General features: G+C 41.1%; 1 protein-coding gene and 1 long non-coding RNA gene across 6 annotated transcripts in view; one reads left to right on the forward strand and one right to left on the reverse strand.

Annotated features, from left to right (window-relative positions):
* The window catches only part of SEMA4G (semaphorin 4G), a 110,955-nt gene extending 90,567 nt beyond the window's left edge, over positions 1-20,388 (reverse strand). The window contains exon 1 of one of the 4 annotated variants that reach the window (XM_072995632.2): positions 20,295-20,388. The gene's annotated coding sequence lies outside the window, so the exon portion shown is untranslated. Of the gene's footprint in view, positions 1-20,146 lie in introns of all 4 variants that reach the window. The other 3 variants (XM_072995633.2, XM_072995631.2, XM_072995630.2) reach the window with 3 other exon arrangements.
* LOC144587893 (uncharacterized) lies at positions 1,351-11,987 on the forward strand. Of its 2 annotated transcripts, none has more exons than XR_013543125.1 (2): positions 1,351-8,712; positions 9,474-11,987. It is a non-coding gene; the product is annotated as an uncharacterized LOC144587893 (long non-coding RNA). The 2 variants fall into 2 exon arrangements; XR_013543126.1 differs by having other exon boundaries at positions 1,351-8,280.
* Positions 20,389-23,308: the final 2,920 nt, after the last annotated feature.

Consider the following 23,308-nt stretch of genomic DNA (forward strand, 5'->3'; position numbering starts at 1 on the left):
ATTGTCAACCTGTAATTATACCACTTTCTAATTAACTCGGAATCAGGGTGTAGCTTTCCTTTATTTTTATTTTTCAGATCACGCAATTGGCTATAAAAAGCTGATTAATTTTTTACCACTGTGGACACAGAGAGCTGTTGCAATCTGAGGAAGATCATTCATCCTTGGCTTATTAGAATGACAAGCCTACCCCTTCAAAACCTTTCCTTTCAGGGCAGTGAAGGGAAATAGAGAATACATTTTCTTACTAGGCAAAGGAGTAAATTAGTCATCCATCAGAGTTCAGTCAAAGGAAAAGGTTCTCTGAGGGTTCTGGTTATAATATCTTATCCAGTTCAGTGCTGCTTACAGCCACTGCCCACCAGCTCCACCCCACCAGGGTCAAAGTCAAAGGAAATTGGATTTTCTCTGTAGGTTACTTATGAGCCAACTTCCTGGAAAGAGTGAAGGGGAGGAAATAGGATAAAGTTTTTGAACCAATTTAGCCTAGCTTCATGCTCTTTTCATACTTGTGAAATCACACCAGCAAATTGGTTTCTATGCCCTGATCTAGTTTTAATTTATACACAGACAAGCCTAGCCACAAAATGAAAGCTCTGAATTCTTCTACAATTGATTCAAATTTTTTTCTCTTAATCTGTCTTTCACAAACCGAAACAAAATCAAAACAGAAATATTGTGGCACTTTCAAAAGCTTTTGTGTTTTATATTCCTCTTTATCAGACACACAGAGTACAGCATTTAAGCCCGAGGTTTATATACGTGGTGTATGGGGCAGTGGGAATGGAGATCAAGTGAAATGGTAAATGGAAGATGACACCAGTAATGAACTCTCACAGTGACATTGGCATTGTTAACACAGGTAATCAGCACTCAGTCATTGAGTACATAAATATATTTCTGTAAGCATCCTTCAGTCTTGAGAGACTATGGTAAAGTGCTCTGAATAGAGGTCTTGGAACAGTGTCTAGTGTGGCTAAGAAAGCCAATCTGAGAGTGACAATCCCTTCCATACTGAAGACAAATGCAGTCAGTTCCCTGTCCAGCTCCCTAATTTTGTGGGTTTCTGGACTGCCTCTTTGCCTCGGCCTGCTGAACAAGTGTCTCATCAGATTGGGAGAGGCTGTGATGCACCGCCTGCCTCCAGACTGAACGCTCAGATGTCAAGGTTTCCCAGATAAATATATTGGCATCACGTAAAGTAATTTTTTTTTCTGCTAGAGTACAGTCAGTGGTTAGGATGTTGCCTTTGAAGTAATTACAAATAATGTTCGTTCAACTTTTGATAATGCTACTGTTGCCAAGAAAACTATTATTATTATTATTATTATTATTATTATTATTATTATTATTATTATTATTATTATTATTATTATTATTATTATTGTTGTTGTTGTTGTTGTTGTTGTTGTTGTTGTTGTTGTTGTTGTTGTTGTTGTTGTTGTTGTTGTTGTTGTTGTTGTTGTTGTTGTTATTATTGTTATTATTGTTATTATTAAAAAAACTTGAGGCACAGTCAAAATTATAAAAACATTGACTGGTATTATATAACAGATACAAGTTTTAACCAAAAACCAAAGTATCTGTTAAATATCGGCACACTATGTATGTATGCTGTTCCTTATATTGCCGGGGTTTGTAGCTCTGATAGTGTTATTTCTGAAATCTGCAACTGCTTTATAATAATATGTGAAATTTCTTTATATTGTCTCCAAAAACCCAATGACTATGAGGAACGCTGAAGTATTTTTCATCCGCAAGCAAGATGCTTTGCCAGATCTCTGTATTTTGTTAGTTTTTCTATTTCTTTCTTTTCACCTCTATCATCCCCTGAAATTGCAGTGTCAAGGACCCAGACATTTCTTCATTCTATTAATACTATGTCTGGTGTGTTTTGTTCCAGGTGTCTGTTTGGATCCAGAAATCCCACAAGATCTTGACTTCCTCATTTTCTGACACCTTCTGATGTTTCCATGGGTTTTTTTGAGGCCGGCAAGTTATATTTTTTTGCATAATGACTGGTGCACTAACTTTGCCACTCGATCATGTCTAACTTTGTAATCTGTTCATGCAATCTTTGGACATTCACAGATGAGGTGTGACACAGTATCATCTTTTTCACGCCGGAATCAACATTTGCTGTTAACACTAATTCCTTGGATCTTAGCTATCATCAGGTTGGTTTGGAGTGCTTGTTCTTGTGCAGCAAAAAATCAAGCCTTCGATTTCTTTCTTAAGGATTCCCAGTTTTAGCCATGCCCATGTTGAATTATGATCATGCTTTCCATTAATATTTTGCAGATGTTGTCCATGTAGTGGCTTATTTTTCCACCTGTTTATTTTCAAATATTTTCCATTTTCACTGCTTTCAGTAATTTTTCTCTGCTTGTACTGATATTATCATTTAGACTTTTTTCTTCCTCTATTACCTGCTCTATTTATAGTAATCCATGGCCTCTGATTTTTCATGGTAAATATAATCTGTCCACATCATTTTTTTGGATGTAGTGCATGATGCATGTTCATTAGTTTTCGTGTTTTTCAGTCCAATTCTTCTAATTCGTTTTGAGTCCAATCTATTATTCCATCTGGGTATCTAATTTCTGGGACAGCCCATGTGTATGGCTTTGATTGAATCTCCCCCATTTAATGTTGTTGTTGGTGCTGTTGGTGCTGTTGGTGCTGTTGGTGCTGTTGGTGCTGTTGGTGTTGTTGTTGTTGTTGTTGTTGTTGTTGTTGTTGTTGTTGTTGTTATTGTTGTTATTGTTGTTATTGTTATTGTTATTGTTATTATTAAACCACCAACAAAATAATTGCCCCATGGTGCAGTGTTTAAACTGCAGTACTGCAGTCAAGCCTCTGCTCACAACGGAATTCATCTCTAACAAATTCAGGTAGCCGGCTCAAGGCTGACTCAGCCTTCCATCCTTCCAGGGTTAGTACAATGATTACACACATTGCTTGAAGAATTCCTTGCATAATTATGTTGTAAACTACACAGAGGGTGATCTAGTACTATACAGCAGTATATAAGTCAAAACAACAACACAAGGCTGGGGAGAAAATCAGTTTACTGGGGAGGATACCTGCACACTATCTACATTAATAAGCTGGTTCTCTCCATAGTTCATTTCATGTTCATTAGCTGCGTTAATACCACCACTGTTACTGTGAAAGTCATCTTGTATATTCCATCTTACTTGGACCGCACTACAATTGACATTTTTGTAAAATTCTGGGGCCTAGATATTGTACATGAAGTGTCCTGTAATCCACAAAAACTCACATTGAAATAAATCTGATATCCTTAAAAGTTAAGCCACAGTACTGTTTTTGTCATACGTTCGTTCGTTTAGTCATGTCCGACTCTTCGTGACCTCATGGACCAGAGCACGCCAGGCCCTCCTATCTTCCACTGCCTCCCGGAGTTGGGTCAGATTCATGTTGGTTGCTTCGGTGACACTGTCCAACCATCTCATCCTCTGTCGTCCCCTTCTCCTCTTGCCTTCACACTTTCCCAACATTAAGGTCTTTTCCAGGGAGTCCTCTCTTCTCATGAGATGGCCAAAGTATTGGAGCCTCAGCTTCAGGATCTGTCCTTCCAGTGAGCACTCAGGGTTGATTTCCTTTAGAATGGATAGGTTTGTTCTCCTTGCAGTCCAGGGGACTCTCAAGAGCTTCCTCCAGCACCACAATTCAAAGGCATCAATTCTTCGGCGGTCAGCTTTCTTTATGGTCCAGCTCTCACTTCCATACATCACTACAGGAAAAACCATAGCTTTGACTATTCGGACTTTTGTTGGCAAGGTGATATCTCTGCTTTTTAAGATGCTGTCAAGGTTTGTCATCGCTTTCCTCCCAAGAAGCAGGCGTCTTTTAATTTCGTGGCTGCTGTCTAGAAAGTAAAAGTTTTTGTCATACAGTATATGCTGAATCAGACTTTAAAAGCTACCTCTCTGAAATGTGTATATAGAGCCTCTTTTAAGGGGGCAAAACAGAAAACAAAGTCATAAGACAGGCACTGATGGATGTATTTATTATATGAACTTGAAAGAAACTGCATGGATACCATTTACCTAAGTAGCATATTAGTTCCCAAAAGCAGTCACCAGCCACTCTAATCCGAATGAAACCACCTTTCTGATTTTTGCAATTCAACACTTATCCTGTATTAGCCAAGACTCAAAACAGAGTTTTGGTGCTTTAATTTTATAATGCCTTCACTGACATCCCAACTCGAACTGGAAGCCAAAATGGAAGAGATTATTCATCAATTATTGTCTTTGTGTTTTTATTCCATTGTTTATTTATTTATTTATTTATTTATTTATTTATTTATTTATTTATTTATTTATTTATTTATTTATTTATTTGATTTATATCCCGCCTATCTAGTCAGGATTTATTCCTGTTTTAGTCTTCTCTCTTGTTGAAAGACTTTTCCAATCTTTGCTATCAGGAAATGCTTCAAAAAACAAAACAAAACATACGCACGCACGCATGCACACACCAGAATATAAAAGAAAGAACAGTATAGTCATCAGGTATCTGAGTGGACAAAAAACCTCCCCACACCATGATTTCAATGAAAATCTCCAACTGTCTAAGGAACTAGGAAGGATCTATCGGTTTGAAGTGATCTCCCTCACTTCCACTCAGAGAATACATTGCAGCAGCTGTCTTTCTTGAAAGCTATGAAAATGTTGTCCTTTACTTGCCAAATCACAGCTTGAAGGAACTGGTATGACTAACAATCTAATAATTCTGCATTTCTATGCATTTTATCTTCTCCCCAAAAGTCTTACATAAGGCTACCCCGTTTGCTCTCTGCTTGACAAGAACCAACATGGTAGCATCTCAAGCCATTAGCACTGCCTTCTGTACCTGAATGAAGCATCAGAGTCTGATAGCTGACTTCTGCACATATCAGTGATCGCGTTGGAGTGGAAGCAAAAGCAGGAAGTGTCAAAAGGTTCCACTGGGCAGACTTCTATGCATCCAAAATACAGTATGCAATTATAGTCTCTGAGATTGCACCATAGCAATTTCTGCTCTCAGCCACAGGCAGCCTTTCCTGAGAACTCAAATCTGATACATTTGAACGGTTTTCATCTGCCAGCAGAAAAGCTGGCATTAGAGCCCTGATGGCTGCATTATTGCTAACATTCTAAACCCAAAGTCCCATTTTACTCTTAAGCAGGGCCCCATTGTTTTGACGGAATTTACATCTAAGTAGCAGCAATTTTTTGACCAAACTCGGGAGGCAGTGGAAGACAGGAGGGCCTGGTGTGCTCTGGTCCATGGGGTCATGAAGAGTCCCACACAACTTAATGACTAAACAACAAGCAGCAATTCAGAACTACATTATTATTCAGGCATTTATTACAGATTGAGCCACGAGGGCATCATCTATTTTATCATCACATCCCTCTCTTCTTATTAGGAGTTAAAGATACCAGACATGGAATCATTCTATCTATAGTCCGAACAATCTTGTGAATTGAGGGAAGAGAGGTAATGATGACACAGGGAGGCATGAGACAGCAGAGAAGTGTGAGGGATGGAATGTAAGAACTAGGATCTATAGTAGAAGGAGGTAGCATAAGCCTGGAAACATTGGACCCTCTGCTTGATGTGGCATCATCTGCACATTTCTGTTTTCAAACCATGAGGACTAGAAACTCACTTTTACTTAAAATTAGGAAATATCAGTATCCTAATGTGATCAAGCTTTGTGACAGATTTTACACACAACATCCAGAAAGCAAGGGGTATATCTGAAGAGCATATCCCAGTCTAGTACATAACAACAAAGTATGGGAGATAAAAGCAGCATTTCAAGGCAAAGGGCAATTATAACAACACACATTACTGAAACTCAGGAACCAGAACCTGCACAGGTGCAGTGACACAGTCACCAGAAAGTAGGTCATATCAGATGCTTTCAGTGTGCTACTGAGATGAATCTAAAAAAGCTTCCTATCTAAGTATGAGCTACAATAACCTAGCTATTAGTACATCAGACATCAAAGACAAATAGCCAAATAAATATTTTTTGTGAAATGAACTTCATTTCACAATTAATTTCGATATAAGCAGTTACCAGGAGTCACTCAGAGAACAACAAACGACCATCTTTCCCTATTTAAGATACTTTTTTCATATTGAACTTAATATATTCTATAGTGAACTTAAAACACATGTTTTATGCTGCCAAATACCTTTAAATAATTTATTTCAGTATACAGAATGGTGAATTTCTAGGCCAATAGCCTTTTCTGCAACAGGCACTTCCTAAAAACCAATATTAAACATTTTAGAGATATGATTAAAATATACAGAATCAGGGCAGAGTCCGCAATAGATTCAGAGCTTGGTCCCAAAATTGGGGAAAAGGCGGGGTATGAATCAAATAAATAAAGAATGCTTCCAAATTCACAACATCTTATATTATAAAAAAATCAAACAAACAGGTAATCAGTAAAAGCTGCAACTACCAATGAGAGGTTCTGCAAAAATCTATTACGATGTTGACACAAAGAACGTAGCACTAATGCCATCCATACTTTGCTTTAGGTACCACCAGACAACAGGATGATCTGGAAGAAATACATGAAGTTCAATTATGTCATCTGGAATATATTCACAAATGGTTCTATGAAAATTATGGACAATAGGGAAACTCACCATAAGCAGCAAATAATTGTATTAACGGAACCTTCCTGTTGTATTAACTACAGTAATTGTATTAACTAAACCTTCCTGTTCCAGAAGGCTTTTAACTGAAATAATATCAACTGTGAGTCCTGATGGCAATTTTAGAGTATCTATTTTAATTATATTTTAATTGTTTTATCTTTTTATTGTATTTTTATTGTATTTTAATTATTGTAAGCCATCCGGAGACCTTTGGGTAGAGTGGACGGCATATAAGTTAAATAAATAAATATAAATGAATGAATGAACGAATGAACGAATGAACGAATGAACGAATGAATGAACGAACTGCTGCAAAGTGATCATAACCACCCACTGAAAAGAGGGAATCCCCACAACTAAAACCAACACCATACCAAACAAAAAGCTGTGACATTGTTCATATCTTAGATGAGAGACTTTTCAAAAACAGTACTAGAAATATGGTTTTCATAGACGTCTCACACAGAGAATTCACCAAAAAGAATTAAACTGGCAACACGTGATTTTATATCTTATAATAGTTCAACAACATACTTTCTGGCCTACAAACATCCATTTGACTTGACAAATTGGGGTGCTGAAGGGTATTCTCACCCTGCTAAAGAAAGAACAATCCCAGAGTGCCACAAACGCATTCTTGTATCATCCGTATTCAACAACTATGCAGCTGATGTAAGTAAAAAGGTGCTTTGAGTGTCATTGGTAATTTGAGAATGAAATTTTTTAAATGATATGTAGGCAGGAGCGCAGAGATTTTTCAGTTCTGAGGGTTGCATTTGATGATTGCTGAAAGGCCGATGTTTCACGCACACAGTGTAAGTTTCTTTGCTGAGATTCTCTCTCCATCTCCGCTGCCAATCATCCTGATACAGGATTTGTTTGTACAGCAGCAGTGCAGCTGGAGCTGGCAAGCGGTGAGTGATGTTTGGTGGCAAGAAACCCAAAACATCAGAAGGCCACAGATTGTGCTCCCCAATATGGGGTGTGGAAGTCTTCTTGCATATCTGTGTTTAGGCTGGCGATCCACATTGTTGCCAGCCAGATCTACAGGGGGAAGCAGAAAGTTGCCAATGCACCAAAGGTAACCAGTAATATATTGCAAAAGCAACAAACCACAAAAGTCAATTTTTTTCAAGCTGGAGCAATAACAGAAGGCAGAGGAGCCAAGTTGCTTCATATTCCAGAAAGCAGCCTTGACATTGTGGGTTGGATGGAAGAAACAGCAACTTCCATGGGTCCTCCTCTTAAAAGGATTATTATATCAGTGTTGAGTTTATCTTTTTTAAGCATGACTCTTCCTACAATGCTGTTTCTGGTTTTAGCTGTATCTACCAGTAATTGTTTTGACAGTATATTCAAAGGGCTGCTTGGTTTGCATGAGAATATATTTAGAGTAGCCTGGCAGGAAAGTGGCACAAGGGAATGACAACAACCACAATGACAGCAATTGTGGGTCTGCTCAGGAGGATGTAAATATATACAGTACTGTATGTGTTTGTTCCCATATAATTTAGCTGATAGTGGCAGAGTGGGTCTCATGACTTAAGACTGCTTGCATGGCTGTGCAATTCTGAGTGTAAGGTCAGTGTTACGCTTCTTGGTCCAGAACAAATGTGATGAAAGGGAGCTAAGGACAGCTCTCTTGTTCACCCAATAGATCTGGGAAACCAGTCTGCTGTTTTCAGATCCTTAGGGATAGATACAACCCATCGTTGCAAGATGTAAACCTTTTTTAACAGTTGCATTTTATTTTGTGTGTATCGTCTTGGGGGATTGAAGCTAGTTAGAATTTGCTGCCACAAGATGGAGTAATGGCCATTAAGGTTGCTTTCAGATGAGTTTAGATAAATGTATGGGTGTGAGTCATTATCACTATATGTTACCTCCAGTGACTTTCTGTTCTCGCTTCTGGGAAACATGAGAAGGAGCAGTGTTCTTGCATTCATTCTTTGGTTGTGAGTTTCCCTCACAAGTTGCTGTACCACAATGCTGGACTGTACAGAGTTCTAGCTGGTATGACTTTTTGTTATGTTTTTCTGCTCTGCATTTTCAAAGTGTTGCTTTCTTGTGGTCTGTCAATTGCTTAGGTAAAACATCTTTACCTCCTGTTTTTAGAATTTGCATTTGGAATATTGGGTTTGAGAATGCAAAATGTTCACCTCACAACGTTTGATGACTGTTGTAATTGAACCCTAGACGGCTTGACCTCAATGTATCTGAAGAAATCTGGTGCTGTTTGAAGCTTCCAAATTTGTTTTGCTTTCTGTGCAGCTTTTCTACGAAAAGAGTTCTGCTAGAGTGTAGCCATAGGTTGTGAGTTTGATTCCCCACTATGCTCCCGGGAGATCCCTGTATAGCCTTGAGCAAGTTATGTAGTCCCAGAATATCCCCAAAAGAAGGGAATTACTTTGCACTAGAAGACCCTGAGAAGAATCGTTGTAGGTCTAAATCAACTTGACAGCAAGCAGTGATCAATGAGAGTGTGAAGGAGCTTTTCTCATTGCAGGAAGTGAGAGCTTCTTCTTACTGGAACTGTGTTACAAAGTGCCCTCAACATTTCCTATTGTCAGGTTTTAACTTGAGTTAAAAAATTCAAAGCCATCTTTTCAAGCTGGAGTTTCTCTTTGTTAGTGAATAGGGGGGCTTTTTGTTTTTGTTTGTTTTAATTAAATTGTTTACTTATAGCACAGAATCATGTTGCCATCTAAAGTATGCATGAATGTACAGTAACTTTACTGTCTTGCAGTGACTCAAATACACCTTTCTTTTTATAGGTAGCATATATCAATTTGAAACAAAAATTGACATCTACACTGCAAATCTAGAAAGCAGCAAGGAAAAGAATACAAACCTGAGCCTGACCTGGAGAAGGAGTAAAAGGTACATACCGTGTTTTCCCGAAAGTAAGACAGGGTCTTATATTAATTTTTGCTCCAAAAAAACACATTAGGGCTTATTTTCAGGGAATGCTTTATTTTACAGTCATGTCATCTTTTTCTGGTTGCTGCACAATGGTGGAGAGCGGGGTTTAACTTAACTGGGGCTTATTTTGGGGGGGTAGGGCTTATATTGCATCCTGAAAAATCATACTAGGGCTTATTTTCAGGTTAGGTCTTATTTTCGGGGGAACAGTCTATATCCAATGCATTTTTCAGTGAGTCACTGTTTAATAAAGATAGTCAAGAAACTTTATCCAATGCCTAGGGTACTGTCTGGCTATAGATGCTCTGAAAGACCACCTTGTCAGTCTGCACAGATCCCTTCTTCTGCATCTCCCATACTCAAATAAAAATCCATCCTTCTTCAATATGTTACTGTGACAGAAAAATACTTTCATGGAGCTGGACATATAGATGGACATCCAACGCAACATTGAACTGGGACTGGTTCCTCAGTACCCAATTATCACACAGTACTAAGTAGACCCTTCATGTTCCTCTTAAGCGCTACATGTCTCAAAATACTAGTTCTTTTCTTATTTGAATGGCAGCATAATATTTTGATGCTGAGCTCTGCCTGTCAAGCAATAAGGAACATCCTCTAAGGTTATTCCTGGGCTAAGAAAAAGGCCACATAACATAACCTAAGCATTTTCCCATTATGTCTCCATTTCTCAAGCAACATCTGGAGAGACTATGGATTCGGGCCAGCAGAATACTCAGATTATGCACAATCTCCTATACTTTGTTTATAATTCAAATTCTGGAGATTCAGTGGATCTATAACCTAGCCTACAGATTACTCCTACTTATCTTTCTAGTCTATTTTGGACCACTCTATAAATCAGGTCTTAGAAAAATTACTTTTACAGTAGAAATATGGGGATTATAATCCCCAAAAGTAATTTTTCCAAGTCCAGCTGTAAACTTTGAAGGAAAGTAGAAAAGACATTACAAACTGAGACTGACCTTTGTGAAGATCTACCTGCTCTCAGATTAATGTCCACAGCTTTGAAATGTTCAAGAACTAAGAAGCACATGGACATGAACATGCAGGACTACTAAGAAACAAAGCACATTAATGTATGTATGAAGAGCTATAATTTTAAGAAGTAAAAGAATATTTTATTTTAATTCAGGAAGATAAAAAGTAAAGAGTTTAAGAAAACAAACGTGATATTTTTAAATGGACATTGGACATCATTTGAATCAAAAATTTACAATGTTAAGCACTATTAATTTTTAGGGAAATTCAAAACAGAAAGATGCATGCATATTTCCTTTCTGTTTATCAGAATGCCACCCTTTTGCCACTAGAAACCCAGAGAAGAAAACAGAGTGGTTCAAAGAACCACCACCAATTTGTGCCACTAGATAAGTGCTGCTTACACATGAGCCTAAAAAAACCCAACATTGAGAGGAATTGAGAAGACAGATGCAGACTAACACATAAAGGCTTCTGTATTAGCAAGGGGTTTGAAGCAAGACTGACACAGATGGCCTAAAGTACTAAACCCTTCAAATGAATAAAACATAGTGCGCAAGTCACAACATGAAAGAAAATGAGGGTTTTTTCTAGCACCAGTGGTTCCCAACCTTGGGCAACCCAGGCGTTCTTGGACTGCAGTTCTCAGAATCTCAAGCCAGCACAGCTGGTGGTGAAGGCTTCTAGGAATTGCAGTACAAGAACACCTGGGTCATCCAAGGTTGGGAACCACTGTCCTACATCTCCAACAATCCTCCCACGAGCATCGCCATGCTTAGTGATGGATTCTGGAATTGTACCAAGAACTAAGTTTTTCAAGCTATTTGTGCAACAGTCTGATGAGAATCTCATTTAAGTCTGACTTCAGAAGAATCATTCCCAATCAATATTCAGTTTTCACTACTAGGTATTTGCAATTCCAGGACACAAAGGTTGACATTTGTGTTTTATGACACAGAAGACCTTTCTTTGGAAAAAATGACACCGTACAACTTGAGTTGACTAACTTGAGTTCCTGCCTTCTCCATACCTAGACACAACTGAGTCAATAAAGAATACAATCAAATCTTTTGGGCTGGGTTTCTCTATGTATCTTTCCGATAAGAGTCTTTGCAAAAGATGCAATGGTCACTGGCACCTGCTAAATGGTAGATCTGAGCAATGCCATGCAGCTAAAACAGAATTATCCAACCTGGGACTCTCTAGAAATGCTCCTATTATCCCCAGCCAGTGTAGCTAGTCAGCTAGACAAACAGCCTCCACCCAACATACTTTTTACTTTTAACATTCTTTTTGCTATAGGGGAAAAGTAATCATCAAGAATAATATTTAGGTGAACAAACCATATGAACAGAGAAGCACCTCTGTACAAATAATGAGTTGAACGTACGACTACGTAGTCAACAGCATTTTGGAAGATACGCCAATAAAGACTCTGCATAGGCAGTGTGGAAAGAAAGCACACTGCACAGTCAGACTTTCACTTACTGTATTATGGAGTTACAGTTGTTTGATTGGATTATGCTAACAGTTGCCAATGTGTATAATACTAGACACCACCATTCCCTTTAACCCCAAGAAGCAGCTTTGTTTGTAACCATGTACGTTCTGACATTCTCATTTTAAAAACTGTTTCATTAAGGTGTTAATTCAGTTAACAAATTAACCATAAGAGGTAGATTATTAGCCTACAAAAATCAGCCAATAACCTTGATTCTAAGGTAATCAGTGCTCGGCCCTTCCTGCTAGGAGCGCCATCTTCCATGCAGCTAACCCACCTCAGACAAACAAGAGGCATTACTCTTTGAAAGATTAATTTGAAAGCAGCAATCACCTTGTGGCAGGACCACATGAAATCCCTCTGTGTGGAAGGTGGGCAAGTGACTTGCGGCATAAAGGCAAACTCTCTCCATAGCAGCACCTGTCTACCTTTGCCTTCCCAAATCTGCCACATATCTAAAGCTCTCTCTCTAACTTCACACAAATTATCAAAGCGGCAACATTACTTTGAAGTTCACAGTGACATTTCAGAAGAAGCAGCAGGCTTGCCGATTCTCTTACAACAAGCAAGTTCTAACTCGACTATAATAGCTGGCAGTACCGTAGGTCTGAATAGTCATGGCCTCTGTTAGATGTACTTTGCTTGCTTCTATTATCTTCTTTCCTCCCCTTCACTAGAGCAGGGCATAAAGCTTGAAAGCTAGCTTTATTCTGTCAAAGCTAGTTTCACATCCACATCTGGTTAAAGCTACATTCCAACAGGCATACAGTTAAGAGCAAATGCAAAACATGTACAGTTCCTCCATGTAGAGAAGGAGGATTGTGTGAAGCATCTGAACCTGATCCCAGAGCACATTAAATCCAATTGTTATTCTCCACTTACAGGAGACCTATTGGATATATACACAAGTATTTTTAACAACACTTATGCAAACATTCCATTGATTCAATGGGTTTACTCTAGTTGCGACTAACAACTGGATTCAGTCCTCTGTGCCCATGAAACTGGGAGTGAGAAGTATGTGGAGGGGGGACACTACCCTTCTTGATCAGTAACCCTTACAACTGAGCTACCCTTATGTTTCTCCTAGGGCTGAGACACAGTTGATAAAAAAAGATAGGGCCTTCCTAATAGGCGTGAAAGCTGGAGAAGAGCTTGCCTGATGAAGTGTGAGCAGCCCTTTCTCTAGATACCTTTTTCTGGTTGGTGAAGAAATTTCTGGCAAGCTTTTGCCTGCTAAATGTCTGATTTCTTTTCTTTTTTAAAGGTTATTTTGCAAATGGGCTCTGTGTATTTTTACTGAAGATGCAATTTTATACTCTAGTGGAGCTTTAAGTTGTTGGGAGCTGCAGAGTGCTGTGCAGCCACTGAAAAAGCAGGAATTTCTGCGTCAATCTGTCTATTTCTATAGCATGAAATATTTTAAAAATTCAAGAGAACACCTTCCTTTCCTTGACCAAGTTTCTCACATTCATAAAAAAAAAACTCTACCCTTAGAAATCCAATTGTGCTTCATTTGCCTCCCAACTCCACTAATCCCATCAGGCCAATACCACAGTTGTGTATTCAGTTTTGCAGCTGTACTTGCTTTCAAATGTATCCTATGATACTTTCACCCCTGGCACCACTTAGGAGGGCATCTCACATACTACTCATGCGGGTTCACATACATTTCATTATTATGGAGCTAGCTGTCATCATTGCTCTCAAAATGCATTACTTTCCCCCAAGTTAATCTTGAATATTTCTTCTCCGCTACCTCTCATTCCATTTAAATGCATCCCAGATGTTTGCATAGCCTAAAGCCAGGGTGTGCAACCATTTAGCCCTAAGGGCTGGACTGGGTGATGAGTTGGAATCTGCATGCCAGCATAGGGTGTGGGGACAACTGGCCATCTCCTCACTCTCAGACACACAGACTTTCACTCAGGTACTCACACAGGCCTTGCCATGCACACACATATCCATCCACCTCTGATACCTGGGCATTGAGGAACATTTTTCAGGGTTCCTTAGGCTGACTAATCAGCTCGGAGAACTGAATAAAATATCATCAACAACAACAAGCACTTGTATTCCAGAACCTACAGTGATGCAATATTATTACAGTATTATTATTAGGTCAACAAAAAATGGAGCAGTGTTTTAAAGCATTAAAGTTCTGTGTACATGTTCTCTTGTTTTATACAGGACCACCTTGCAGATTTTTAGTCGGTATTACACCCTTGAGGCAGAGAATGGACTTTCCTAATGGCCTCCCTAATACAATCCACTAAAGTCATAACAGAAAGATAATTGGAATTTCAAGAAAAACTTCCTGAAATAAAAGCATTGATGTTTAGGGATTGTGAGGAGATTAGTGTTTACATCAAAACAAACAAAATGCTGAGCACTCTAGAACTCTTGTGGCACTTTGGGGAAGGATCATGATCACATTTGGTATTTCACAGCTTTTTTTAAAAGAAAAAATAGAACAAACTTTATTTCTTACTGTTGGTAACATCTGCAGTCTTGAAAACTTCACACATTCTCAGCTCCCATACCACTCAAGAGATTAGCAAGGGATGGACTGCATTCTTCCAAAGATAAAATAACAGCTTTTGCATTTTTCCTAGTTCTCAATCAATCTACATCAGAAGTACAACCTTGCCAATCAATAGCTGGATCCAGCATGACAAACAACCAGTGGTTAAACACAAAGCATTTGTGAGTGCCAGCCCACTTTTTCAAATACAGAAGAAATGGGATGGAGCACTCAAAAGCTTATGACACATAACATGACTGTAAGGTGCCCCAGGTTTTGCTGCAAACAGACTAACACAGCTGTCTCCCTGAAAACACTTAAAGCAAATTATGCTTTGCCCAATTTTCTAAACGAACATGCCAATATTTGTAGAACGTATGACAGTGGAGATTGAAAGCAAGCCCAATAAAGGGGGAAATCAGAAATGTTTTTCTATTTATTGGAAACCCTATGAATTCTCCTTAGGTTAAACAGGATACCAAAGATAAATGATAAACCAAAATAAAAGCAGCAATGTTATCATATCCAAAATAGAATAATCCACTCTCACTAGTTCCAATAAAAATCCTTGAAGAAAAATAAAATTTCTACTGTCTATCTGATCAGAAATGGAACCAATTATTTATCTTCTGGGAGGGAATCCCACACGCCCAATAACCTAACTTATTTTGTGATGGGACATAAAGCAGAAACTTAGAATAAAAATTTAATGTACACCAAAGTTTATACAGGCAGCGGTAGTTTTAGGGTTATCCAATCTTGAAGCTGTTCAGGGCCTTATTAACTACCATCAGCCCTTGAACAAGAACTGGAAACAAAGTGGAAGCCAATGCAATTAAGAATATGACCTGCGTAAGGTGGTCCATAAAACTCACACCAGAAAGCAATTTGAATAAAGCATATTGCATCAGCTGCAATTTCCAAACACTCTTCAATGGTTGCCTGGGGGGGGGGAGGAGAAGGGGGTAGGAGAGGAAGAAGATGAAAGAAGGGAGGTGTGAAGAAGCCCAGTGCAAAATAGTAGCGGCCTTCAGTAGGCTAATAGATGCTTTAAGCTTTCTGCAAACCAGTTGGTCTCCATAGCATTTGCATTAAGAAGCTGACTACACTACAACATCCCTCTTTAGAGCTGCCATATCCAAAATCACAGCAGTCATGATGCTGTTCAGCCTCCAGTAAGAAAGAAACAAGGAGAAGGAGAAGAACAGGTAATGCACTTAAATTACAGGAAGATGGATTCTGATTAACTTATAGTTAGAAAGACTGAAAGAAAGAAAGAAAATTAATTGGCGGGCAGTGAAACAAGCCTACCACAGAAGTTGTTTTATCCATTCATTAGAGGTTTCTAAACACACGTTAGGTAAACCTCTGCTATGTGTCAGAACTATTTAAGTGTTATTAGGTTGTTTTTTTCCCAAAAGCCAGGAGACACACCAATAATTTTTTTTCCTAAGATACCTTTCAACCTGACAGCGCTTCAAAGAAGGATTAAGACATTAGACCCTGGGGGACAAACTAGGGCAGAGACTCATAACTCTGCCATTATACATTTTACTTGTGATGATCATGCTGCTCCGAAGAATATTCCATGAAGTTAATATGGTAAATTAAGACCAGTATTTCCTAAAATGGATGAGATAGCTCTGCTAGGCCATCCATGTCTGCATTATGAAAGAGAGTGTACTGTTGTGTTGCAGCTCTTGGGGCATAGCAGAATTTGTTCATTCAAGTACAGTGGTGCCTCGCTAGATAGTTACCTCGCATGACAGTTTTTTCGCTAGACATAGGCTTTTTGCGATCGCTATAGCGATTCGCAAAACAGTGATTGCTATGGGGGAATTTCGCTGGACAATGTTTGGTCCCTGCTTCGCAAACTGATTTTTGCTAGACGACGATTCTGACAGCTCCCTCTGCTTTCGCAAACAGGTGTTTTTGGGACCTAAGCTTCGCAAGACAGTGATTTAAACAGCTGATTGGCGGTTCGCAAAGCGGCTTTCCTATGGCCGATCTTCGCTAGACAACAACGATTCTTCCCCATTGGAACACATTAAACAGGTTTCAATGCATTCCAATGGGGAAATGCTTTTCGCTGGACAATGATTTCGCTAAACAGCGATTTCAGTGGAATAGATTATCATCGTCTAGCGAGGCACCACTGTATTTATTCCATGAGCTGCCAGCTGAGCAGCTACCAATCCAATTCTCCCAAAGCTCCAGCCTCCCCACTTCTGTGTCATGGGGAAGGGGTAACAGCAGACTACTTCACAGAGTCATCATAGGAACTATCAAGATAAACGTTACAGAGTCTGTTGTATCTACATGGCATGGCTCCACATTCAAAAGCAAGTATTGCAACGTCAACATCTCATTCTTTCCAATTATCTCTCAACAATCCATTACCTCTCCAAAATGAGGCGAAGACTGATTTGGGTAGATATTAATCAAACAGACCACTGACCAGCCATACCTTGCTATTGAGTGCTACAGTACATTCACCAGACAAGGTGCATAATGATCAATTTCCTGGTAGATACCACATATAGAAAATTTAAAAGGCTCCATTAATGCCAGCTGCAGACTTGCCAAGTTGCTGTGATAGGCTCCCAACGCATTGCTCCAAAATAAGGCACTGTGACCTATGCAGCTATTCCTTCCACAGCCTGAAGTAGGTGGGCATCAATTATTTTGAGTGCTTCTGGTGGCTTCTCCTTACTACAGTTTGCCTGCCAAAAGTCACTAAGTAAATCACACCACTGTGACACCCATTGCATTTCCAAAAGGGAAGGTTCAGATGGATTTGAAGAGGGGAGAAAAAGATAATGCAGCACAAGACTCCCACTGTGCATCTCACAAATTGCTAGAGAAAAAGATGCTACCACAATAAGGTGGTTCAGCCTTTCCACAGATTAATGAAATAAAACAGAGAGAGAAGGAGGAGGAGATGACAAAAAAAATCTACTGCATCAGAAAAAACATACTAAGAGCCACAGAAAGGAAAAGAACCTGCAGCAAGCCTGGCAAAATTTGGGATTTATGTTGCAATGCCATGGCAAAAATTTAGCATAAAGTTTAATTCCCAATTTAACGCATCAGTTCTAAACAGTGTTATTAACAAAGAAATAAAGAATGTGGAGAGGAGAAGGGATTAGCATATACTGTATGTAGTTAAAACAGCTGCTTACCCAGTTGAGCATAATATAGTAGATTAATCAGTATATTCTACTCCTATTTCTTCCTCATCATCCCAAAGAAATCTACACACTATTCATTCATCTCTGACCACTTTTTTGCCTTACATGTTTTAAGTGATGTTGGGGAAAGGATTTGCCATTATCTGAAATTCTGGTCCATTGAGCATCCCCAGTTCAGAAGAGCACCTGGGTTAAGATTAACAGCTAAGTGATAGGAACAATGTTCTGCCAAGCACTGAACCACAGATCATTTGAACAAAACCTCCAAAGTCCTTGGGCAAAGACAACACAATGGATATAAACCTATGAGGGCTGCAGTCCCATACACACTTCCCCTGGGACTAAATGTTGGCCCAAGGCTAGCTACAGTATAATGCCTGATTTATTACTGATAGAATATTTATCTCCAGACCTTAGATTTTAGGATGGGGTACAGAGAAAAAAAGCAATGGGCTTTAGATAATAAATCCCACTGAATTCAATGAGAGTTTAATTACACTTCCATTGGATTGTGCTATAGGAAATTCATTTCTCTTGTCTTCACTGAAAATCACTTTGGGTCTGACAAAAAATTAGAAAGTCAGTTGTTTATTTATTTTATTTATATATCGCCCCATTAATGCACACACTACTCTAGGTGGGTTCATTATCCATTTTCATAGCACATTAGGTACACACAACAGCAGTTCCCACTCTTGAAGTATTAGAAGGAACATTCACACACAGCATTTTCTTATGAAGTTATTTGCTGCTGGTTTAAATGAATCATGTGCAGTGTCATATGTGACAAATACACACATGTTTATTTTGTTGGGTGAACGCTCAACAGAACCCCACTGTAGTTGATAGAGTATACTCTGTAAAACGGGCTCTAGCATGGTTCTTACATATATACACCTGTGTAAGGAAAACACCATCCACTGGGTAGCCCATATAGCCACCTCCATGTACCTCAGCCAATTTCTTCAAGGATACCAGCTCACAATTGTTTCCATATTCTAATCAAGAAGACTTGGCTGCCAGAAGTCTCTCCTTTCAATTTGACATGGCTACTTTTAAAAGATTACAACTTATCCCAAAGCGACACAGTACACATGAGGGGGTGTCCTTGGTTTCACAATGCCATTTCAAAACCAAGACATTCCAGCCCCCCCCCCCTTTTGACATTTGGATCATTAGGTCACCTTATCCTGTGACTATTACTAGCCATGTTACCAAATGAAGTTTCCAAGCACAGGTCCTCTGATACTGGAATCAAGGGTGAATTTGTGCCCTCCCCAGCAAATGCAGCCGACTCCTTCCATATATCCTGCCGCACAGCATACTTACCACTCTATTCCAGGGTCCCAGTTCCTCCTGCCCTTGTAGCCCTCCCTGTGTGGTGCTCCCATTAGCCCTTCTTCCAGTTGTCCCTTAAATCTGACCCGCAAAAGCCATTTCCCAGAGGTTGCCCTATATTACTCTGGTCCCTAGACTTCTCCAGGACTTCCTGCCTCAGACCAGCTAAGTGCCTCCCTGTTGTCAATTCGCCAAGGGCTGTCCCACACCTCGCCCGGGAGAGATTTTTTTCTCTCCCTTACCCCTCTGACCTTGCCCTTCCAGTTTTGCCTTCTAAGCCCCCCCCCAAAAAAAAATTGCCCAGATTTCCTTACCGGATAGCCCCCAAGCCACCGCACATCTTGAGATCCCACATAGGATGGTGACCCCTTAGCACCCCGTTGTTTGCCCTCGGCACCTTCCAACTCACACACACACAAGACACACACACACACACATACATACACACACATCCCCCCACGCGCGCGGCGCTTCATCTGCGGCACCACGTCCCACAGCCCGGATCCTAAAGCCGCCCAGACTTTCCCCCGTTTCCTTTCACGTTCATACTCCTGCGTTCACACTACGGAATGGCGCCGACCCCCCCCCCCAAAGACATTTCAGTTTTTTAAAAAAATGCCACGACCGCCTGCTGTGCGCTTGCCAGCCCGTCTCCGAGGTGCCCCCGCCGTCGTCACCCAAGCCTACACGTGACTAGTGCGGACCCCCATAGTCACATCTTCACAGCATACCCGACGCGCGCCCACGTCCCCCCCCCCGCCCCGCAGCACGGCCGCCGCTCCTTTCGCCTATGCAGGTGTAAACCCGCCCACCCCCTGCTTTCACAGCAGACCCTCCAGCACCCCTCATTGCATAGCCATGTATTATTTTGAGGGGGGGTCCTCAGCGTCCACCACCGCACCCCACACCTGAATGCCCCCCCCCATTATAGGCCCGCCCACCGACACACACATACATACACATACACACCCGCCTCGTCTCTCCCTGCTCCGACCAAGGAACCAGCCCGGGCTCTGTCACCTGTAGCCCGGCCGCAGCCTCCGCTCCTACGGCGCCCCGTGTCGGTTTTTCCGCCCGCCCGTCCTCCCGCGGCTCCGATTCCCCTTCTGCCACTCACGGTTCGAGCCGGTGCGGAGCGAGCGGCCGCCGCCACCAAAGGCGAAGCCGCGGCTGGGCAACGCGCGCACAGAACTCCGGGGCGCCATCTAGCGACCGAGCGCGGCAAGGGCAGCTCGAGCAGCGAAGTTGAGCGAAAGCGTTCTCGGAAAGCGGAGTCCAGAAGCAAAAAAAAAAAGGTTCTTAGGTTTGGTCGGGGGGGGGGGACGATGCGCGGGTAAGGGAGCAGTGGAATGCTTCGAATTAAAGATTAGCCTCGGAATCTCTTTGCGGGCCACGATTCCGACCGGAGAGAGGTCAAACAATCTTAGATAACAACCAGCAGCCCTCTGAACACGTGCAGAGTGTGGAAGCTTTGTCTTCGGCACGTCTCCAAAATACCTCCAGACCTCAAGACGTGTAAATTAACTGAGCAACCGTCTAAAGCAGTGGTTCTTAACCTTTTTGAAAGAAACGCCCCCTTGAGCCATTGAGGAAGTTATCATCGCCCCCCTCCCCGCAGTGATATCTTTTATTTATTTATTTATTTATTTATTTATTTATTTATTTATTTAAGACACTTAAATCCAATGACCCCTGAAAACAAAATTAAATTCCAAGAAAATGAAATGCCCCCCCAAAAAGTAACATTTAATGATTTAGTTGCAAGTGAATTTTAAGATGCAAAAAGAAATATAAAAAGGGCATAAAAACAAATGCAGGAACTAAAAATTTCAAGACAAAAAGTCTGAAACTAAATTAAAATTGGAGGAAAATATATATTCATTCACACTGTAAAAAGGCTGCAGCCATCTTCACAGGTTTGGCTTGCTCCAGCGCCCCCCTACCGCCCCCTTTTGCTCCAGCGCCCCCACGCCACCCCTTTTCGTTCTACCACTCCACTGAAAAATGAAATCGCCCCCTGGGGGGCATTATCGCCCACGTTAAGAACCACTGGTCTAAAGGGCAAATCTGCTTTTGAAGACCGAAAGTTACAGACTGGGACTCCGTGTCTTGAAGCACCAGGGATCGCAGGGGAAAGTGGTTTGCGCGACTCTGCAGAAGATAGGGCAGAAATTAGGAGGGGCTCCTGAAAATGCAGCGTCTGCTGAACAATTATCCTAGTCGGTTATCTAATCCAACCAGTGATTCAGTGGTGGTGATTTAAGATAACTTAAAACAGATTAGTTCCCCCCCACTTAGCATATTTTAACGTATGTAATATTCAAATGAAGCAAGGGGAATTTGCCTCCACCCACTGCTTTGCAGCACTTCTTTATGTGGAAGGGGGCTATAATTTATGAGGAGATCACCAGAAAAACACTGGTATATATCCATAGACCTTACGGACTTAGTGATCACCCAAGATCGTCCACAATACAGTATGCTATTCCCGGTCACTATGTAAGGGTGTGAACGCTGGACAGTAAAGCAAGCTGTTAGGAAGAAGAAAACAGCCCTGGAGGGGCACATACTGTATGTCGAACGCTGGATTTACACCTCTGGATTAATCTTTACAGCAGATCTCCACCTCAAAATCAGAAGCCTACCATACTGCATTACAAAATCAGAAGCCTACCATACTGCATTACATTTCCGCTCAGATAACCAGGCTGGCTGGGGATGATGGCAATTGTAGTCCATCCCCTACTCACCTGGAGCAACAGGATTGAGAACACTACAAGGTCACTGAAACCCGATAAATCAATTGCAGCATCACATCCCCCACCCCCTCACCAAGAATGAAGTAGCTGACTAACACTTACTTTGATGACTATGAAATGGCATCTTTTTGCCCGTATTTCTACACTTGCATTTTTCCCTGAAGAGCAATATGACTGTTCCTTCTGCTGTTCTCTATAAAATGTATAAACAAATAGCTTTTTTTAAGGTTTGCAAACTGGAGGCAGCATTCCACCTCCTTATTTTTGGTGGCAATCTTATTCATGGCTGTGGCAGGAAGAGGGGCAACTGCTACACTCAATTTTGATTTTTTACAATTCCCCTCCCCACCCCCACGGTGGGAGCAGGTGCTTCACATTTTCTGACTAATTCTCAGGACCTGAAGAGCTTTTTGTTGCTATAGGGGAGGGGCCAACCAAGATCCACTCACACCCACCCATAAACTCTCACGCCCACCACTGGCGTGACTGCTTTTTTACTTTGTTTAAGTAAAATGAATCAAATGTGTTTTGTCTTTTTTTTTGTTTCAGAACAGCCCCAAATCTTGCTCATCTGATAATACAATACAGAAGCCCAGGAACATACCGAAGAACAGAAGGCAGGAATATCCCCTGGAATACCAGAAAAGGCAGGTCAAGGTGAACAAAGGTGACAAGACGGAAGTTCTGAGGGTGGGTGGACCTGTGGCTCGTGGCTTGGGTGACTCTCTCTCATTTGGGGGGGTGACCCTGGCCGCGAAGAGTAGGGTCTGCAGCCTGGGGGTACACCTGGACCCGTCGCTCACCATGGAAACACAGGTGGCGTCGGTAGTCCGTACCGCCTTTTTCCATCTTTGGCGGATTGCCCAGCTGCGACCTTACCTTGACACGGGGGTGCTCACTACTTTAGTACATGCGCTCGTAATCTCTAGATTAGACCACTGCAACACGCTCTATGTGGGGCTGCCTTTGAAGCTGATGCAGAAACTTGACGTGGTGCAGAACGCAGCGGCCTGACTCCTTACTGGAGTGAGGAAATACCAACATATCTCTCCTACTCTGGCCAGGCTGCACTGGCTGCCCATCCATTTCCGCGCTGACTTCAAAGTGTTAATGCTTACATACAAGGCCCTAAACGGTTTAGGACCTCGATACTTGGCGGAACGCCTGCTCCCACCTAAATCTACCCGGATCACCCGCACGAGCCAGGAGGTGAGGCTGAGGACACAAAACCGGGCCTTCTCAGCGGTGGCTCCTCGCCTCTGGAATAACCTTCCTCTGGCGATTCATGCGGCCCCTATGCTGGGCACTTTCAAGAGTCAATTAAAAACATGGTTATATGTTCAGGCCTTCCCTCCAGTCAATACTTAACTTT

This window comes from Pogona vitticeps, chromosome 3 (assembly GCF_051106095.1).
Source record: "Pogona vitticeps strain Pit_001003342236 chromosome 3, PviZW2.1, whole genome shotgun sequence".
Lineage (NCBI taxonomy): Eukaryota > Metazoa > Chordata > Lepidosauria > Squamata > Agamidae > Pogona > Pogona vitticeps.